This window comes from Taurulus bubalis (genome assembly GCF_910589615.1).
Source record: "Taurulus bubalis genome assembly, chromosome: 16".
In the NCBI taxonomy this organism is placed as follows: Eukaryota; Metazoa; Chordata; class Actinopteri; order Perciformes; family Cottidae; genus Taurulus; species Taurulus bubalis.
In genome coordinates, this window is record NC_136604.1 from 3,531,662 (window position 1) to 3,547,823 (window position 16,162).

Sequence of the window (16,162 nt, forward strand, 5' to 3'; positions counted from 1 at the left end):
GGACGACTTTGTCTCCCGCCCACCTCTAGGAATCTGGTCAATGGTGAATCTTGGATCACAAATTGGTTCCAGGAGGCTCTGTGGATGCTTCAGCGTAATTGTGGTGGTGTGGCTGCTAGTTGTGTTGCTGACATGTGGACATAAGAAAGAAGTAGGTTACACTCTCTTCCAGTCTCCCAGTCCTGTCTTGCTCACCCTTTACATGCCATCCCGTTTCTGCTTTGGAACACAAGCAATCTCCATATAATGCATTCTGTCCCCCTCTTGCTTTCTGCCATCCCTCATCTGCCTCCATGGTCTCCTCTCTTATTACACTTGTTGCAGAGAGGTGTGAAAGCTGTCTTTTGTCAGACAGCCAAGGAGGATCTTGAAAGGCACAGCTGAGCAGTCTGTTATTTTACTTTGTTGGGTGTATAATTTTAGCTTTCTCCTTCAGGGAATGAGTTATTGGATAACTTGAGCTTCAAAGTTTTTGAAGACAGTTCATGTTTAATTTAAGATTACTCGTTTCTCGCTGCTACTCTTTTTACTCTTTGTCCATATAGTATATTTGCTTTTAGTGGATCAAGCAAATCATGTTTTGTCTTTCGGGCTGGTTCACACTTAAAGGTCCAGTTATTGAATCAAGTCAGTGTAAGGATGATGCATTGTTTAAATATTTTTAATGGTCAGGTTGTGTTCAGAAACAGGAGTCAAACAGGCCAGTCATTGGAAACACAACGTATGTTTAAGGTTGTTCTAATGTTGACGAACATAAACGTTGTTCTTTTGTCTTGATAATTATGAATACTACCAAATAATACACTAAAGCGCTGAGGTCGAGAACCGTTATACACATTTCTCTCCGTTGCGTTTAGCTTTGCTTCAATATAGCTGAAGTTATCCCTTAAAAATGAGTCCATGTCCCAGGATTCCCCTGATAGTGGGCTTCTGCTCCCGAGACAGAAAACTATTATCGGGAGAAACCATTAATCCCGAATGTGGATGGATCAAAGTTGGTCAATTGTACTCATTTAGCAGAATTAGCTAAGTAGCTTGGTATTTACACCGTGCGCCAGAAAATAGCTAGCTCTAGCTTCTGCTAGCTTTATCAGACCACAGCTAGCTAGCTATTCAGCTAACCAATACAAACCGTTTTAGGCTTCCTGACTTGCGTCCACACCAGAAATGAACCACACCACAGTTCTCTTGACAGCGTACTGAGGCGTTCACACCGACCCAAACTGAAGCGCACCACAGGGGTTAAAGCTCCAGGGTCTGGTTCTACCGGACTAAACCGGGCTGGTGTGAACGCACCTTTATTCAGGAGGACGGGCCAGAGAGTGTCATTAGCATGATGTCATAGATTCCCCAAACACTTTAATTAATGAAATTAACAGAAGTAAACTAACTTTCAAATCGTCTGAAATTTCACCTGACACCTGCAGTAAGAGAGAGGGAAAAGATAAACATAACCGTAGAGAATATTTACCGTTTCAAACTTAGAGCAAGTCTTTGAGCTGTTTCTGTGCTGCCAGGTCTCTGGGACACATAGTAAATATAATGTAAACAGCCCATCAGGTTGCATCAGTGCACGCTGCACGTAAGCTTGTTTACGGGTTGTTATTAGAGACAGACATTTTGAATTTAGTATTTGCAAAATATTAAGTATTCAGCCTGTTATAAGAGTTCATTTGACAACCGAGTACACTTGAGAGGCTTACTCTCCCTTTTAAGTGTCATAAGTAGTTTTGCTGTGTTTTTGAAACCGTGTGAAGCCAGATGAAAAAGGCAAAATTGACCAGAAAATGCATAATTCCAGCCCACGGTGGGAGCATACTTTAAAATACAGTCCTGAAGCAGTGACGGCCGGATACCATAAGTATCTATTTTGAAGGATTTTTCCTGACGTTGATGTAAACAGCAGCTGAGTGCGAGTGCAGGGTCTGGGGGGGGTTGGGGGGGGGTGTAAATGCAGGATCTGCAGAAGTACTGCACTGGAGAAATGCACCGGCAACCCGATGCCGGTGCATGACATTGTCACAGGTCAGGTTAGTGGCTTCACAGGCAGCGTGTGAGGGAGACGGATCAGTACAACAGGTGGCTCTCAGGGAGTGAGTGCGTCTGTTGGGGTGTGTCAGATCAGAGTTGTGAAAAAACAAAATCACCTGTTGGTGCGCCGCTGAAAGAGCTTTTAACAAAGGCTTGCAATCACAAAGGAACGCCTCAAAAAGACGAGCAGTCATCACTCTCTCCCAGCAGTTTGAAAGTGCTCTCTAGAAACACAACTTTCACACGTGCTGTGTGATTTGATGTTCATTTTTCATCTCGATTATCACCGCTGTGCGCAAAAAAATTTGGTTGAAAATGTGGAAGCTCTAGAATAGCGGGATGTAAATAATGGTGGATTACATGAAATACAACCTACTTATGTGCCCGAGCACAAGAATTCTGATGTAAATGTAGGATGTAAAACAAATAATAAACACAGTTCTCTACTTGAGGCAAAAAATAAATAAAAAATTGTGTGTTTTTATTCTTGATTGACAGGCGGTGGGATATGCAGGTGATGTGACAGGCTGTCATCCGGTACACTGGGGGGGTAATTGCTCTGAAATGAATACAGTGTGAACCAGCAGCTCTGCAGCCCCTAGCAACTAAGATGCAGGGAGGCAGGCAGGCTGGAAAATGAAGCAGAAATAGGTTTCAGAGCCGCCGCCTCTGTCTCAATTCCTTTCAAATTCCAATTTAAAGGCTTTTGGGATTCATTTAGGGTTCATATCGGCTCTCTCTATGATATTATGAACCCGTTGTCTCTTGTTTAACTCTCTCCCACTTTCATTTTCTCCCTCCCTCCCTCCCTCCATCCCTCCCTCCATCCACTCCCACTCCCTGACATATGTTTCTTGTCCTCCTCCCCTCCCTTCCCGCCGGCCGTCCCTTAGGTCAGCCACAGAGAGTCAAGTTGTTGCTTGTCAATAATTAAATAGGGGGAGGGGGTTTAACCGGGGCTTTGAATTATTCACACACACACACACACACACACACACACACTCCGGATGTGATCGTACATTAGCTTTCGTGTATGTTTTGGCCACTGTGTTTGCGGTATGAGGCGCAATAAAATAATTGCCTTGTCAAAGGAAGATGGAGCGTGCCAGCCGAGCACAAATCGGTACTTTCTGCAGCCGTGTTTGGATTGTTTTGACTGTGTTGCAGAGGTAGATACAGCCGGGGAATACGCGCCATGCATGTTTTATAAGGGCCTGTCTGCACCGCCTGGCAAACAAGATGCGGTCTTCATTTGTCTTGTCTTGAGTGTGCAAATGTGTGTGTGTGTTGGTGCAAAAGCATACGTTTGTGTGTGTGTGTGTGTGTGTGTGTGTGTGTGTGTGTGTGTGTGTGTGTGTGTGTGTGTGTGTGTGTACTGAAGCAAGACTATGCAAAAGGTGTTTCTGGAGTTAGAGCTTAAGTGAGTGTGCAGGTGTAGCATTGGTTATTAGTGTGTGTGTGTGTGTGTGTGTGTGTGTGTGTGTGTGTGACCGCCGCGGGGCTTCTAAGTGTGAAGTGTTGTGTGTGCTTGTATCCCCGCTCTTTGCTTACCGCGGCAGAAGTGTGGGAGCGTGTCTGTCAGGTCCTGTGCCCGAGTCCAGGCTGCATACGTCTTAATGAAAGCAGCATTCATCACCACTGACCCAGCAGAGCCGTGCTGAGGGGGCTGGGAGGGGGAGGAGGAGGGGGAGGAGGGGGAGGAGGAGGAGGAGGAGGGGGAGGAGGAGGAGGAGGAGGAGGGGGAGGGCGCTGTGGGTTTAGGCGCAGGCTGGCAGGTGGTTGTTGTTTACGCTTTCCTTACAAAAATGGGCGCATGGTGTTTCATTGATCTGTGTATTTAATTGTGTACTGTGGGTGAGAGCATTCAGTGAGAATACATGTGTGGACTTGTTAGTTGGATGCAGACCCTTGAGTGGTGGTATAGAAGGTGTGTCCATCCATGTTAGTCGCTATATGACCAAATACAGCATCCATGCAGACGCTCAGTCAGTGCCCCTCGGCGTCTGATAAGCGATACAGCCTTTAGCATCAAGTGTGAGTCGCACCGGGCTTCCAACTCACCCCGATGTAAACCCATCAACACCATCATCGTCGGTCAGAGCAGGATGGGTGGAGGTCGGGTGGATGGACCGCTCAAACCAACACAGACTTTCACCCAGGAGGCCGCTGTCCGTGTGACATCCAGTTGACGTTGACTTATTTGACCTACTTCTGTAACTTCTCTACTTAACTAAAGCTGTGTATGTGATTTACATAACAAGCACACTTATTTTAGAAATGAGAGCTTCCTTGTTCCTGCCAAACAAACAGACTATCACCCAGGAGGCCGATGTCCCTGTGAAACCAAGTGATCGTTGACTTACTTTACCTTGCTTTTGTAACATAACATACTTATATAAGAAAATATTTTCCGCTACTGATTTGAATACCTGAACTTGCTCAATATTGTACTGATCCGATGCCAGTGTGTTAAAAACAAAAGAAAAAAGTCATAATTCCCTCTCTAATATCAATTCTAAATTGCAGTGAAAACTGTATTTGTCAAAATTACATTTGAACACAGCATGACAAAACGTTGTATCGTTAATCCAAATTCCAAATGCCCAACATTGGGTGAATGTGAATTAAGATAAATTAAGGGGATTAATGATATTAGATTCAATTATTGTCATAGTGCATACTTTTACATACATGAAATGTATTCTCTGCATTTGACCCATCCTTAGTATTAAGGAGCAGAGGGCAGCCCTGATCGGCGCCCGGGGAGCCATTTAGGGTTGGGTGTCTTGCTCAGGGACACTTCGACATGTGACCCATGGGAAGTCAACGTCATTTTGCTGCCTAAACCTAGCCAGTTAAACCTAAAAACCTTGTAGACCTACGCACATGTTAGAAAGACACCATGAATGCAACAAGTAGAAAACGATGCTCGATGTACGTAGAGCGAAGTGAAGCTAAGGGCCACTGGCCAAGCCGTCCTGTGACGGTGAGACAGTGTGTGAGCATTGATACGTAGCACAGGTAGTGACACCTTTACCGGAGGATTGCGTCTGCTCTCCACATTGTCACTGGTGCAGCTGAAGCCCATTTTAAAAAACCCTCAAGGTGCATCTCATTTTCCTTTGGAGTGCGCTGATTGATTATGCATCATGGTTCAAGACGGCCCTCTCAGACACAACAGAGAAATATTGTCCGCAAACTCATTTCCACCCCGCGTGGCATCCCGCCCTCGCTGTGAATTTTAATTGGCCGCGTCTTGTAGGATTTCACAAAGTCTCGGGCGCTGCAGTTGGGGAGAAAAAAAGCTTATTAGCTCCTCACCTTTGAAAGCAAAGCGAGGCGTGTGCCCTCAGAGTCAACGCTACGCAGCGCTGCATAACAGATAGCTGCCTAGTTAGCGCCAGCGACTGGCTCGGCTTTGAGGTTTTCCATTGGCGGAAACTTTGGCTTCAGATAAACCTTTTTATATTTTTTAACTAAAGATCCCTGAATATTTAACCGGCTGTTTCTTAATGCGAGTGCCTATTTATTGACAGGTCTCCCCCTTTTAAACGGGCAAACAACATGCTGTCCATGTGCTGCTAAGAATGAACCACCTTGATGATCGCGGATGTGCTAGCTTGTTAGCTCTTCCGTTGCGGTCGAGGGACTTTGTTGTGGAAGCTAATTAGCGTTCAGTTTTACCTCTCCGGGAGACCTGACACTTTGAAGGAGGAGGTAGCTGGTAGACGGGGAGGTGGTGGGCATCCTTCCCTCTCGCTCAGATAATTCCTCACACGGATCAGAGATGTTAATTCTATGTTTTGTGGGGAACTTGAAAGGAATACAGTGATTCTACCTGTCTCGTTAAATGCGGACAAATTGCCCAGAGAGTGTGCAACCCGCTCTCCATCCTTTTGATGTGCTCGCTGTTATGTAAGAGCTTCTGAATATCGCTGTAATCAGCGGGTGAGGGTTTAAAGACGGAGCACTATTATTATGCTGCTCTTTCTCGAGTGAAGCCGCGCTTCCTGCCAGGTCTGGTGATTAAACGGCCGTGAGAAGTGGACCAGCCATTACAACGTCTTTGAGCAGGGCAGTTTGTCTCAGATTGACTGCTTTGAGATGCCATTGTGTGAATACATTTTAGAAATCAAAGGGGTGCTAAATAGTAAGTGGACTGCACTCATACAGTGGTTTGTTTATATGTATTTTAGCACACAAAATGCCTCTGCCCCATTACCCGTCACACACAGATGACTGCAGAACCGCCGACCAGTGTGATGAACGATTTGGGGTTTCAGTGTCTCGCTCAGAGCCACAAACTACCAACCTGGCCAATACCTACTGCACCTCCGTAGCCCCGGGGAATCGGACAAAAGAAATAATTACTACACAGGTAAACCCTAGAAAACTTAACTGCAGACAGAATCAATATCTTCAGAGGAGGGCTGGGTATTGTTTAAACGTGTAGTATACCAGTACTAATGGCAGAACTTTTCAAGTGATACTGAAGCAATAGAGTACATGCAATCATGTGAATGGAAGGTGTGTATGTGTGTGTCCAGCTTGCTAGCTAATTGCCAGCGCACAGCAGTAAGAGCGGTTACCGCTGATACCGCCGTCCCCCAGTGGCGGGACTACGCTGTCACAAAAGCATAACGGTTCAAGATGTTATGAATCCCTTTTAGGATTAATATGTCAGCCTCTGCTTCCCAGCCACGTTAAAACTGTTAGCACTGTTGCCATTGTTCGCGCTGTTCCTGATTATAGCTTCGTTAGCTTCTAGTCGCCGGCTCAGACATCTCCGTGTTCAGAGTTCAGTTTTTTCTGAAAATGGGCACAAAAAAGATGAATGAAGTAGAGGAGACACCAACACGCTCCATATCTGCAGGATGTGTTAAAAGGCAACTGCTTGCTAACAATACCAGAAATACTGCTTTCATTCACAAATACATTTCAGCTTCTGCTTTGCCTTTCGCTCGTCGTTATGAACAGGATTCAACACTTCCTGCACGCGTTTCAGATTAAATAATTCACCCTTTCTGTTGAAATGAAGAAGAAAACTAAACGGAGGGGTGTGAACAGATCACATGACTGAGTTGTGCTGAAGGATTCATGTTGAAATGCACATTATGCTGAATTAACCTGAGCCATCACACTGCAGCTGGTGTGTCTTGTTCTTTCTGTTCAGCCTTTATGAGAGCCGACGATTTCTTTCCCAGCCATTCATCATTTGAATGGCTTTTAATTGAGCCTTTGCAGGATTGTGTAACAAGGCAATTGGAATTCTGAAAACCAGGTAATTTTGTTGTACCTTTTTTATAGGGTGTTTTTCCCAGCATGCATTGCTGGAGAAGCAGTACAATGTATTTAGAGGTACAGTTGCTGAAGAGCAAGTCTCTCAGCACTTGTGTGTTTAGTTTCTTGTGATTTAACACACACAGATGCATATAGACCATAACCTACATGCAAGCACACATGTATGCCATTCTGATGTGCATGCATGCCTGCACTCACGCATGCAGTGTAAGTGTATGCTCTTTACACTCTGTCATGCTCAATCCCTACATAACTCTCGTTCTCGCTCTCCTTCTCTCGGTCACCGTATTGCTCTCTCGCCCTTGCTACTGGCCTCTGTCACTAAAACACACAGAAATAAAACTCAGAATTTGTTTTTACGCACCAACATACACTTCATTTTCCATCTGTCACACAAAAACCGTTAAATCTCTTTTTAATTTCCTCAGTATGCCGCTTCTGTGTAGCTTAGGCGCACAACCAATCATATGCACACGTAGATACACACACACACACCACACACACACAGACACACCAGCAGTGAAGTCCTCCAACAGAAAAAATGATGGGAATGAAGCGCCGTAAAGGGAGAGATAAAAAAAAATGGGAGCCAGACAGTGAAAAAGCCACAGGGATTGACAAAGGCGGGGGCGGGGGGGTAAGGGGGAATGAGAATGGCACCATGAAAAGGGCTGAATACTGAGGGAGAAGCTGCAAAAACAAGTGACAAAGAAGAAAAGAAAGTGATAGTTGAGCAGAGAAAGGATTCAAAGAGACTCATGGACAGACGGGGAAAAGCACTAGCAGGGATAGAGAGTGACAGTGAAAGAAATGAGAGTGACAGGACTGAATAAAAGACTGAGAGAGGGACGGCGGGGATAGCTAAAAAGCTGTGACAGTGACAGATTGTAAAAAAGGGTGACATGGTGATGGAGCCGTGCATGATGGGAGAAAAACAACCATGTGTGTATGTATATATATATATATGCTGTATATATTTCTACTTACAAGTCAACCGGATGTCACCAACTCTAAATCACACTATGCACTCCTAAAAGCTACAACATACACAGAGAATCAACACACTGGTCTCACACACTGCTGCTGTGTGGTGAAGCAGTGAAAAGGTCAAACTGTTCACAGCGACGGTAGAAACAAAGTGACGCTTTGGAAAAACATGTCCCGCGGTCTTGAAGAACAATAAATAAGACAATATAAGTAAATGATATTGTTAGATTTGATGGTATGGTGAGATAGCGGTTTGGGTTCAAGTATGTTTGTGATGTATGCAACGTTATGCATTTATTACAGACTGTACATAAGAGGTGGAAGTAGTCGTAGTAGGATGATGAGTGTGACGTAGAGACGCCGTATACGGCTCTGGTAGAAACTTGTCAATCACCTTGTAGCCCCGCCCTAAAGCAAAATAGGACCATATGTGGAGCATAGTTTACGAAACATCAAACTGAACATCATGCTGTATTGAAGAAGACTTGAAACTAGAGATTAAGACATAAACTCATGTTTACAAGAAGTAGAGCCATTTTATATAGACTTCTATACAACCAGAGGAGTCGCCCCTGGTGGACAGGAGAGAGAATGCAGCTTAAACACATGAAGCATATACTTCTATACAACCAGAGGAGTCGCCCCTGGTGGACAGGAGAGAGAATGCAGCTTAAACACATGAAGCATATACTTCTATACAACCAGAGGAGTCGCCCCTGGTGGACAGGAGAGAGAATGCAGGTTTTAAGACACTTCCACATCGGCTTCACTTATCAGAACAGGAGGTTGCCCCGTGGTGCTTGCGTGAGTTCCTGTGTTCATTTGCCCCGCCCATCGACCTTGACTTCCCTACGGTGACTTTGCCTCTCTTTACCTTGTTCGTAGTTATGGGATGCCGAGGGCCACAACATGTTGGCGTTCGATGCCCTGAGAATGAAACCAGGCTGTTTATTCAGACGTGAGACGGAGAAGTTACATTTACTGTTGGGTGGAAGAATCGAAAGGTGAAACTAGAGTAAGACGGAGAGTCTGTGGACTGTGAGTAACAGAAAAAAAAGTCAGCAATAAGAAAAAAACAATATTCTGCAGCAGTAGCCAGCAATCATGGGCCATGAGATTACCCACAGAGGTTCCAACCCTCAGGCTTCATGCCATGTCTGAGAGACGCGAGAGTCCGTGGTGATTGCTCTCATGGGGGGGAAAATCGCAGTCGAGAGAGTGTTGAAAACAGACTGACAGAGAGGAGGCTCAAGGAGAGCAGCTTCGAGGGAAATGAGCCGCGCATCGGGCCGTTGGATGTGAGGAGGGTTCGACTCGACAGCAGGAGCAGATGAAAGCAGAGAAAAGTGGCGTGGAGGGCGAGTGATGAAGAGGAGCGCACAATGATGGAGATGACAGAGGGACGGGGAGAAAGGGAGAGGCAGGGGTTTCTGAGAGAGGAGGCCGACTTTGGGAAGATGGGGTGGAGACAAAGGGAGAAGGAGACACAAGAATAGAGGGCAGGAAAGGAGAGGTGGAGTCGAAAAAGAGGTGGATGAGCCAGAGGGAAGGTGGGGACGAACGAGGACACAGGAGTCATGTGAGGAGAGAGAGCGGCCGCTCCTTCGTAGGTTGGTTCACTTCACGTTGTCATGAGTGTTTATTTGTGTTTGCATTCACATTTTCACGAGTTATTAAATATTGCAGATGTAGGTCTTTTAAAATGCGCTGTGGACGATATGGCTGAACACGGTCGTATATAAAAACAGTCCCCTGTGAAGGCGTTCCATGAGCATCAGTGAGTCCAGCGCCGATGGAGGCGGTCGCTGTTCCACTGCATCCCAAAGGTGTTAGGGGGCGGGGTCGACGTGGCCACTCACACTGGGATGGGGGTGTTGGTTTGGGAGCGCCCCGTTGACTGAATGAATGCTCTACTCTGGCCTTCTCTTTTAGTCTCTAGCTTACGAGTCAGCCGTTCGTCTCTGATACGCCGACATGCACACAATACACAATATTCCATTCTCTGCCCTCTTTCCAATAAAGACAATATTCCTACTAAGCCGTTTACACGGCTTATGAAAATGAACACTCTGTAATATTCCTGTTTCCATGCAAGCGTGTAGACTCTGATTAATGATAAACGCCTCCCACATATCAACGACACCTCTTCCATTCAAAAGGTCACCGTTTCTATATTTGTGCATGTTATGCTTTGTCGTATTTCATTTGGTTTAAACGTTGCTGTGTTTCGTGTTTCTCGTTCTGAACAGAGATGTAGGCTTTTCTTTTTGGCATGCAAAAAAAATATGTCTAGAGAACGCTCCAAAAACCAGAATATTATCAGTATATACAATGCAACATACAAACACGTATTCACACGACTCACAGCAAATACTGTCAAATATTGTCACAATATTGTTGTATTCGTGTTAGGTATTAGGCTCGTTCAAAAGAGCTGCGCCTCGCCTGTAACCCAGATGAGAGCAGCGGCCGCAGCAGGGGGCGGAGTCAAGAAACTGAGATCAAGTCAAACAGTTTTCAGCTGGAAGTTTTCAACAGGAAGTCACAGAAACAGTTACTTCCTGTTAGTGCCAATCTGTAGTCTACTTGTAGTTTACAGAACTCGTTCTGATTCATTCATATGTGTTTATAAATATATATTTATGTCTACATGTGAAATACATTACTACTGGTTTAGATATGTGTTGTATAATTCAGCTTTATTATTATCAACCACACAAGATATGTTTAAACATGAGACTAACAATCCAGCGTTAAGTATTACAACTACACATAAAATAAGAATTTTCTACAACACGTGTTTGCTGTCAGATCTAAGAGCCAATCAGCTCTCTGATGTGGCGACAGCCAGGCGTTTCCCATCATGCACTGGGCCACGCAGATTATCGTTGACCACGTGTGCATGACGTCAGAGCAAGTCGAGATCAAATCTAACCAGCATGCATTGCGCGCCGATCGCCGGCAATCGATTCTGCACAGAACTGGCTCATCAAACCTATTATTAGGGGGTTGTCCACATGTTGCGTCTGAAAACGAGATCTGTTGGCTGTGATTGGTTGTTCTTCGTCATGTGCGGTGCACGCTGTCGATGCTCCATTAAAAAACAGGCGCTTGGGAACACTTTCGCTTTTGTTAGTCCACTAAACTAAAAGGTTTACCTGAAATTCAAGTGAACATCCTTCAGTCATTTAAAAGATTCAGCAGCAGCATCCTTTTTTAAATTCCAGAAGCAGTGACTCCTCCATGCTGCATTGTTCACAGGTTTCATGGGAACTACTTTCCTGGAGAGAAATAGTCCCCATTAAACAGTGAGCGTTGTCAGTGAGCTGTGTGGGAACCAGCGTGTCGGCGTATTTCAAATCTAACGTCGGAGGCTCAACTCCCAGTATCAATATCTGCATCGCTCGATACCGCGAGCGGTAGGAGAGGAAATGTGTTTTCCGCCTTCAGGTGGGCGAACAGAGCTTTGTCCCAAAAAAAAGAAAAAAAAGAAATGTGTGCTTCAAATTTCCAGTAATCCGCGCTTCATTTTCCCCCCATGCAGACAGTGCACTTTCAAAGTAAAACTATTTATGTGGCGTCTCATTTCCAAGGAAGACAAAGGGCAGCAGCTTCATCGCCCACTGCACCAGTTCAGCTCACCAAGCGCCGGGCTGTCAAACAGGAAGCCAGGAGGCTGTCAAACAGGAAGTGAGTGTGGCGAACGAGTGGTGGCGCCGAGAGGCCGGCGGACGGATAATAAGACGTGGCGTGGTGTGTTGATGCAAGTCTTCATTTAAAGTGCTCATTTTCAGTCTATAGGCAACTTCTGCCTTCAGTACCTTAAACGTGTACTACTAGAATACAGTATTTCTACAGTATTTCAAGTAAATAAATAAATAAAGTCCTAATAGAGCAGTAAAATGGGTCTGAGGAGATTTTATTACGGTATTCCTTTTGTTCAACATTTATATGCGCAGTGCACCTTTGAGCCACATAAGAGAGCCTGAATGCTTGTTCCGTTTTGATAATTGAAGCCTACTTATAATATAGTCTCAACAGCTTATGGATTGTCATCAAACTTGGCAAAAAACAATATCCTCCTCTGTTTGTGATGCAACTCTCCCACTTCATATTTAGTTGCTCACCTTTGAATTAACACACTTGTCAGATGGTTCGGACGAGTGAGAGAGAAATGTGGACTTCAAGACGGGGACACGGAGTGGGAGAAGCAGTGCAGCAGAGAGAGAGAGAGAGAGAGAGAGAGAGAGAGAGAGAGAGAGAGAGAGAGAGAGAGAGAGAGAGAGAGAGAGAGAGAGAGAGAGAGAGAGAGAGAGAGAGAGAGAGAGAGAGAGAGAGAGAGAGAGAGAGAGAGAGAGAGAGAGAGAGAGAGAGAGAGAGAGAGACAGACAGACAGACAGACAGACAGACAGACAGACAGACAGACAGACAGACAGACAGACAGACAGACAGACAGACAGACAGACAGACAGACAGACAGACAGACAGACAGACAGACAGACAGACAGACAGACAGACAGACAGACAGACAGACAGACAGACAGACAGACAGACAGAGAGAGAGGCTGGCGGCTCGAGTTGAGAGCAGTCTGCTTAGTGTCTGTCAGATGGACAGGAGAGAGACTGAAAACAGCTGGAGGCTGTGTGTGTGTGTGTGTGTGTGTGTGTGTGTGTTTACACTAGAAGGAAAGCGAGAGATATATGGAGGGGGGGGCACGGCAAGGACAGCCAGAGATCAAAGACACACACACATAGGAACCAGCCTGTGCTGGCAGCGATTGGTTGTGACTGTTGGATGTGATACCTGCAGAGATAATAGATTTGGTGAGGTCACGTACACACACACACACACACACACACACACGCACACGCACACACACACACCTGCAGAGAGTTTTAATATGGTGGAGCTGTAGTCCCTGCACCAGGAGGGAGATAAATGGGCGTCCTGGCTCCTCGCTGAATGGCGTCCTGTGCGTGGCGTCATGTGCGTGGCGTCCTGTGCGTGGCGTCCTTTGCGTGGCGTCCTGTGCGTGGCGTCCTGTGCGTGGCGTCCTGTGCGTGGCGTCCTGTACGCTCCGTTCTCCCGTGCTTTTTCCCGCTCTCGTCTGTCTGGCCGCCTCATGGTCGTCTCGCTCCCGCGTGGAGGCTTCTTCTCCTCGCTGGTGTTTTACTCAGCGCTGTGCTTCCCTCTCTGTTCTTCTTGTTCTCTTGTGTAGTTCTGTGTTGTTGTTGTTTGGTCTTTGCGTGAGCTTCTGTTTATGTTTGGTGACTCAATGCGTCCCCGAGACGGCCTGCTGCCGCTCCATTAGCTCGTGCCGACAGGTTGCCCTGATCCCATGAGCAACATGACTGCCTGTTGTTTCCATTCATGAGGGCTACACATTGTGAGGTGATGGATAAACAAGTATGCGTTCCATGTTTGTAAGACGGGTTTGGTTTAGTCACGAGTACATCACAGCTCAGCCAACCAGCTCGCTCACATCCAGCGCAGATGGAGCGACCTCATTGGTCAATAATAAGACAGCAATTCAGGATAGGAACTGGCTGCATGTAGAACACGTAGACTGTTGCAGCCGATGGCGTCCTGATGCACACGCTTACAGGGGCCCGGAGTACCAGGGGCCTCATGAAACATGGAAACATTTTAATATATATATATATATATATATATATATATATATATATATATATATATATATATATATATATATATATATATATATATATATATATATACATACATACATACATACATACATACATACATACATACATACATACATACATACATACATACATACATACACCACCATGAACAATTTTGGGCCAGGGAAGTCCCAGATGTTTCCCGTGCATCGCTATGATGATCAGCTGATGGTGAGCGCGCTCAGCTCTGACCCTATTGGCCGGGCTTAGTGTTTATGGACGGGCCCTGACAGATTATTTATTTTTCATTATATTAATATATATATTTTAAAAAAGCTACCATGAAATGATAAGAGTATATTTTTAGGATGACCCTTAAGATTCGGTTGAGTCATTATTAATAATTATGAATGACTTGGGTAACCCTTTATAATAACTACACGTTATTTAGCATTAGTTAAGCATGAGTACACACTTAATAGCATTGTTCCAACATGAACAGTCATTAGTAACCCATTAGTATGCAATTCACAGTTATACATGTTTTATTCTTGTTTAATAAGCTTGACTATTGGGCGTTTCATGATTGGGTTTTCGTACTTTATAAATGATGGATTAATCATGAACTGCAGTAATAAAACACGTTTATAAAGCATGTTTACAGAGTCCCTAACCATTAGTGCTTATCTAAGTCATTATATGTATAAATAAATGCATGCATAAATGACATTTAGATATTTTTTGTATCATTTACTAACACTTTATAAATGATCTTATTAATCATGTATAGCCCTTAATGTTGGTGGGACGGGTTGCTCGGGGCAGTGGTCTGCATCACGTCTGGAGAGTTTAACGCTCTGTTCGGGAGGCTTCGAGTGGCTTGTTAGAGGAGTGAAATCAATTATTAATTGCTGAGCTACCTGAGTGTGGATCCAGCTCTCCCCTCTGGTGTGTGATGGATGTGTGAGTGTTATGACAAGTGACTGAGGGCGTAGTGAGGGGTTCATGCAGGGATGGATGTATCAGTGATTGGTCTGCCCTCCAACTCAACGGGCCAGAAGCCCCGCCCCTGCTGCCACGCACAACGCTGGTCGCTTGTTTATTAGTTTATTGATATTGAATGTGCCACACATCCAAATTGCACCAAATTTGACTAAACCCTCCACGGGGTCCCCGGCAAAACACCCGCAAAGTTTGAAGTCGATCGGATGGGCGGTTCTCGAGATATGCAAAGTACACACAGACGATGACAAAAAGCGTCCTTCCTTTTTGTTGTGGATTCCCTGGAAACACTTTGCTGGCCTTAATGGACCCTGAGCCCTACGCTGCATCCCCTAATTTAATTTAATTTAGTTTTTGTATGCACATGTCAGCCCCCCCCCCTCCTTCCTGTCTGTCTCCGTCGTCGGAAGCAGAAGCATTAACGTTGGCGTTCGTCTGCTGATCTTGCCTTATTAATTTGTGTTCAGCTTTGTAATCCAGTTATTTGCCACTTGCTTCTTGTTCTGGCAGAAAATATCAGTAATTAGGGCTCAGTGCTTGGCTGGCCACATTACTCTCGTCTTAGTGTTTTACTGAAGAGTGCTTGTTAAAACGGACCGGCGTCGCTTTGAAATCAAATGAGGCAAATCCACCCCCATTGTTGGAATCTACCCGTCTGTCTCCGTGATTCACCGCCAAGCCAGGAGTGATGAATCACAAGTTCATTTCTAGAAGAGAACATTTTTTTGTGGTAAAATATGGGTCAGACTTTGTGATAAATTTGTTTTGCTTGTAAAATGTTGAATGTTCCCAGCTTCTGGCGTCTCCCTATAATTGATCATTAATATGTCCTCTGCTGTTGAACACATGTATGTCTACAGTGAGCAGTCACATGGCCTCGCTGTGCCTGTTTGATGAAATGGCAGAGAAAAATCGGTTTAAACCGTACCTGCTTGTAGGTCTGAATTAGTATTGAAACATGCTGGTGGATTATGCACAGTCAAGACTGACAAGCGGTTATTTGATTATGTCCTGTAAAATATGTATGTAGCATTTATCTCTCCCTTGCAAATGGAGGTAATGTAACACGCAATCTCTTTTATAATCGAGAAAATGAGCGAACACGAGAGTGGCAGGTGTCAAGGCGCACACACACACACACACACACACACACACCAATGAGCCAGTTTCCCTTGTGTGATAAACCCTTTTA

At 45.0% G+C, this 16,162-nt stretch overlaps 1 protein-coding gene across 1 annotated transcript in view; it reads left to right on the forward strand.

The window, feature by feature from the left end:
- The window catches only part of pvrl2l (PVR cell adhesion molecule related 2 like), a gene marked incomplete at both ends in the record, with an annotated part of 172,389 nt that overhangs the window by 81,107 nt on the left and 75,120 nt on the right, over window positions 1-16,162 (forward strand). The window lies entirely within an intron of this gene.